General features: G+C 41.0%; 1 long non-coding RNA gene across 2 annotated transcripts; it reads left to right on the top strand.

Moving 5' to 3' along the window:
* The first annotated feature begins 406 nt into the window (after positions 1-406).
* LOC136498623 (uncharacterized) lies at positions 407-2,132 on the top strand. 2 transcript variants are annotated; one of them, XR_010769671.1, is made up of 4 exons: positions 407-441; positions 521-824; positions 1,676-1,768; positions 1,877-2,132. It is a non-coding gene; the product is annotated as an uncharacterized lncRNA (long non-coding RNA). The 2 variants fall into 2 exon arrangements; XR_010769670.1 differs by having other exon boundaries at positions 1,676-2,132.
* Positions 2,133-5,057: the final 2,925 nt, after the last annotated feature.

Here is a 5,057-nt window from a genome sequence, read left to right as displayed (position 1 = left end):
AGGTCGGTGCCAATTGCTCCCCACAGTTGGATTCCTCCGCTCTCTTTTTTCCCCGATGTACAAAACAAAACATCATCCTCTCCTCCCCCTCGCCTCCCTGTCCGGCGGCTAAGGTTCCCCGCCGGTGCCGCTCGTCGGCCATCGCCAGTCCTGCTCGCAGCCCTGGCCAGGATGCGCGGCAGCGGCCCTCACCAGGTCGAGCGGAACCACTCTCGCCGGCCCGCCCCATGCCGCGTAGCGACGCCCTCGCCGGGGACGCACGTGACGCCACCTCCGTGCGCTCCTGCCAGGGCTGCACGCGCCGCCGCCTCTACGAGCGCCTGTTAGGGCCGCACGCGCAGCTGCCTCCGCATGTGGCTGATACACAGCAAGGAGCAGTTGGATCTGGTGAGAGAGGAGATCTGTGTGCCACTTCTTGATCATGCCATAATAGCCATCAAGGTAATCTGTTCTGCCTTGTTTTTATGTTTTATGCGCCTAAGGTTGCTATAAGCAATTGAATATTGAGATGCCAAACTAGGAGTATCGGAAGAAGGCCACGAGGGGGTTCAGCAAGGGGGTGGTGCTCAAGCAGCGTCAGCGGATGCACCGGAAGCGGCGCCTCGGCAAGGAGGAGCGCGCGGCCATCCTGCTCATGGCGCTCTCCGGCGGCGGTGTCGTGTACGCCTGACTTCATCCCACCTAGGATGCTCTGTAGCTGTTGTATGATTGCAGGAAGGATTTTGTTATCACCAAGCAGAGGAGTCGTGTATGATTTTATTATGCTCCTTCCAAGTGCTCACCTGGCTGGAGTTCGAGGCTTTGTGATCAACGATCATATGGAGGTATGCCACTGATTTGTTTGTGCATTTTGATTGATTTGTGCTAATAAGAAGAATTTTATCATTGATATGTGCTGATTTTGATGGCATTTTCTTGGGAACATGACGGTTCTTTTAGTACAAGAGAGATATAACTCTGCTTTTGGTGTTTGGAACCTCCCAACAGGATTCATTCATGCATTAAGGAGATGTAAATTCCAAAAATTTAATCCTTTTTCACTGCCACTAATCAAACTCTTGTCGTGCTGCATCTTTCCTGTTGCAATCATAGCAGTAACTGGGACAACAAAATTGTAAATCTTTAATCATTTACAACTATGATTAGCTCTATGACAAGTAATGCGGATGTAAACAACTGTTAAATTATCTTAGATGTTGTGATAAATAATAAAGACAAATAGGCAATCCTTTCATTTATTGCATAGGTTATAAATAAGTACCTTTCTGTTACATGAGTGGCAAGCTGCTTCTATTGCTTTGCTGATACATCTTACTTTTTCTTCAAGAAGTTGTATTAGTGTGTTTGATAATCGGTTGTTTGGTGTCAATAGACCAAATGGACTTATTCGTCAATTTGGTGTCGGATTCTACTCAGCTTTCCTTGTTGCAGAGAGGGTATGGAATGCCTCTTCTATGATGTGGAATAGCCGATGAACCTGCATTACTTTTCAAAATTGATCTATTATTTCAGGAGATTCTTATAGTTGTTTTGCAAGCTGAAAATGTTTCTACATCTTGTTAGTAACTGAACATTCTTTGTCATCATACACATTGTGGTGTCTACTAAAAGTTGGCATGATTGTGGTGTCTTACCGTTCGCATGATTAAGTTACTAAATATATCTTTCTTTGCAGTTTTCAAGATATTTGAGCTTTGTGAAAGGTGTAGTTGACTCAAATGGTCTTCCTCTCAATGTTTCTCGTGAGATCCTTCAAGAAAGTAGAATTGTAAGTTCCCAATAGATAATTCTCATATAGTCTATTTGATTAATACTTCCTCTATTTTTAATGTATGATGTTTAGAACAAGCTAATTTCATTCTTCAATGCAACATAGCTGCATCCATCCGCAATTGTATGGATCATATCATGCTTGTTACCTGCAGAGAAGATTTTGGTAGAAAGGTGCTTCGCTCCCACCTTGCTGAACATTTGCCACGGCGGTCGCTGCCACCAAGACATACTTATTTAGGCCTCTGTATCTAGGTTACAAAAGACGATTGGAAGAAAATATACTTATTGTACTTCTAACCCTTGAGTATGTCCTATGAAGTTATCAATGTATTTCAAATGAGATTAGTGCTAATATATCTAACTCTATGTATCATTGTTTTTTAGTGAAACTTAAACATACAACATCTACGCTTTGTTACCGATGCATATATTATCTTTTAAATGTTTGATTTGTACTATCAAAGGTCGTCGTAGCGTTGGTAACGATCTAAAAAAAAATATCATCATTTGGTTGTTTTCATTTGGAACTACAACGACATGAACTAGAAATTGAGGATTTTCTAGGTACGTACTCACCTCGTGGTTTTGGAATGAGTCGTTGTTGTCTCTAGCATGCGAATAGCTCTCTAAACAATGTTTTAGAGTACGAGATTTAGAAAGGTTCTTGAGCTGCTCTAAAGAGCTAGAGAGTTGATGCCGGCTCACAAATCCTCCAAAAAGGGCGTCGGCAACAACTAAACAACCCGCACGAGGGCCGCATGAGGCAGTCTAGTGTAATGGCTAATTATTCCTTCCGGACCAGGCAACCGATCACTAACTACAGGATCAATCCCTGGAAAAATACGCAACGTCCACCGACGACCCCGTACGTGCCTCGCGAACGTGAACAGTGCGGCTAATCCGGTGCTTATCCCGGTGCTCACCGTCGTCCCGTCTCCGCGTCTGTGCGGCGCGCGTCAATAGGGATGAAAAATATGCAGATTAGATTGCTGATGGCTACGGATTTTTTTTATAAAAATGTAGATCATGGTATATTTCTCGAAATAATTTTTCTTGTTCTATTGCTTATAAAAATATAGCAAAAAAAGATTAAGCGCTAGGTTTGAACCCAAGCCTTTGAGGCTAGTCATGCACGTCATAACCAGCTGAACCGCAATGGCATTGTTGCATGGTTCTCGGAACAATTATACTTATTTCATTTCAAACGCCAAGAGCTATGGGGTAACAGCTCGGTGCCAAGATCTATGGCGTCGAGGCATTGTCCACGTTGGCGCAGGTCACCGCCACGTCCGACGCCTCGCCAAGACCTCGACGCCATTGGTCATAGCGCCGAGACGTGTTTTCTCGGCGCCAAAAGTCATGGCGCCGAGGTTAGGGTCTATAAACGAAAATCAAACCACCAGAAGTCTATTTGTGAATATTTTTCAAAAAAAAGACCAAAAAATAAAAAAAATTCGGGTCCTTCGTTGTCTCCATTCTGGTGAGTGTAAGTTGTATATTTTCTAACCATTGCATTTGTATTAAACCATCAGGATCTACGTCCTAGAATGGATGCTAGATATCCTTTAGGTGACTTATATTTTTTCTCTTACTTTTTTTAAGAAAGGATTTTATTAATTCATCGTATTACGATCAAAATGGTACAATAATAGTGAATTCGCTTATGGCTTTGCCTAATCACAAAACCTAAGAGAAAAACGCATGACACTCTCATAGCCATCGATTCTAAGACTATATCGTCACCTATGTGCCTAGAAAAAAAAAGGTCGTAACCGCTTGCATCAATTGTTGCTATACATTCAACACCAAATTTATTAATATGACACTTATTAACATCGTCAAAAATGCTTGTTGACATTTTTTACTTAGAAGAATATATATATATATATATATATATATATATATATATATATATTTACTTAGAAGAATATATATATGAAGAGGAGTCTACAAGCGCACAAATAATATACCATTGTAGGACTTCACCCAGCAGTATTTCAGGTATCGTTATTTATATTTTTACCACAGGGAAGGACGAGCAAAAGAGAATATATTGATAACTTATACTTATGATGGAGAAATAAACTATAACCAATCTTCTACTCATAACAGGGGTAAGCCAAGGGATAAATATAATATGAATAATAGATGATAATTGAACACTCAGAGTACTTCTTTAGATGGCACTAGCATGGCTAAGTAGATACAGTAGAGAAACTAATTCCTAAGTTATTCTTAATTACAAGTCAAAATATACTATGATTAGTGCAATTACACTTAATGATCATGGCTAAGATCAACTTTATATCTACACATAAGGGATATTACTTAGGAAGATCAGGAACAAAGCATGTCTTCCTTCGTAACTATATCTTACTTGTCCTATATTTAGGGAGTGAACACACTCGCGATCTACGACATGCCTAGAATATAGGGTACATCCGTAGGTAAACAACGTATAAGCACCATGCTTACACAATGTCGACCACTCACCCCGTGTACTTTAGAGCGAGCGCTATACGAACTTATGCTTGAACATAAAGATAATCTAACTATACTAAGCATATGATCAAAGTAGACAATGAGCATGATAACTAGGAACATGAATAATATTAAGAACAATGTCAAATTCATTGTAGCAAACATATAAATAATGAAAGATACAAGAGAGGATACAAAGCCTTTACCAAGCCACGCTCTTGACAAGATCAGGAATCCAAGTAGATGGCTTGCCTCTCTCTAGATCTAACATAGCTAGCTATGCCCTAAATATTTGTGGAGCTCTAAGGTTCTTCTCCAAAGATGATGATCAGAGTTTTAGGTGAACTGATTGATTGATTAGAGAAGGGGGTAGGGGTTCGTATATATAGGGGTAGCCTCAATTCTAGACGCTCGGATCAAACCGACTTAAAAGAAAAGCGTAGATGCAATCCTTGAGGCGGTGGAGAACCAACATTCAAAGGGGAGAGTGACATGTGGGCCTAGGGGGCCGATCGGCCCCATCTGGTAGTCTCCTGCCCTCTGCCTCGGTGGGTTGCCCTCTGGTGTCTTCTGAAACCTTCTGGTGCTGTTTTCATTATGGATATTCGTGACGTAATCTATGAATTAAGTCTCCATTGAAGGTTTTCTAGATAAACCCTGCTGAAAATATAGATTCACCAAAACTCATGGAATTTGTCAATTTAAACTCCTAAACCTATGTTGGTGATCATTTTCATGCATTACATAAGTTATATTAATGGTTTATGATAGGTGTTAACTACCGTAAACAAACTTCCCCAAGT

This window comes from Miscanthus floridulus, chromosome 12 (assembly GCF_019320115.1).
Source record: "Miscanthus floridulus cultivar M001 chromosome 12, ASM1932011v1, whole genome shotgun sequence".
Classification (NCBI taxonomy): Eukaryota; Viridiplantae; Streptophyta; class Magnoliopsida; order Poales; family Poaceae; genus Miscanthus; species Miscanthus floridulus.
Note: the sequence above shows the minus strand (reverse complement) of the source record. Positions and strands in the feature narration are given on the sequence as shown.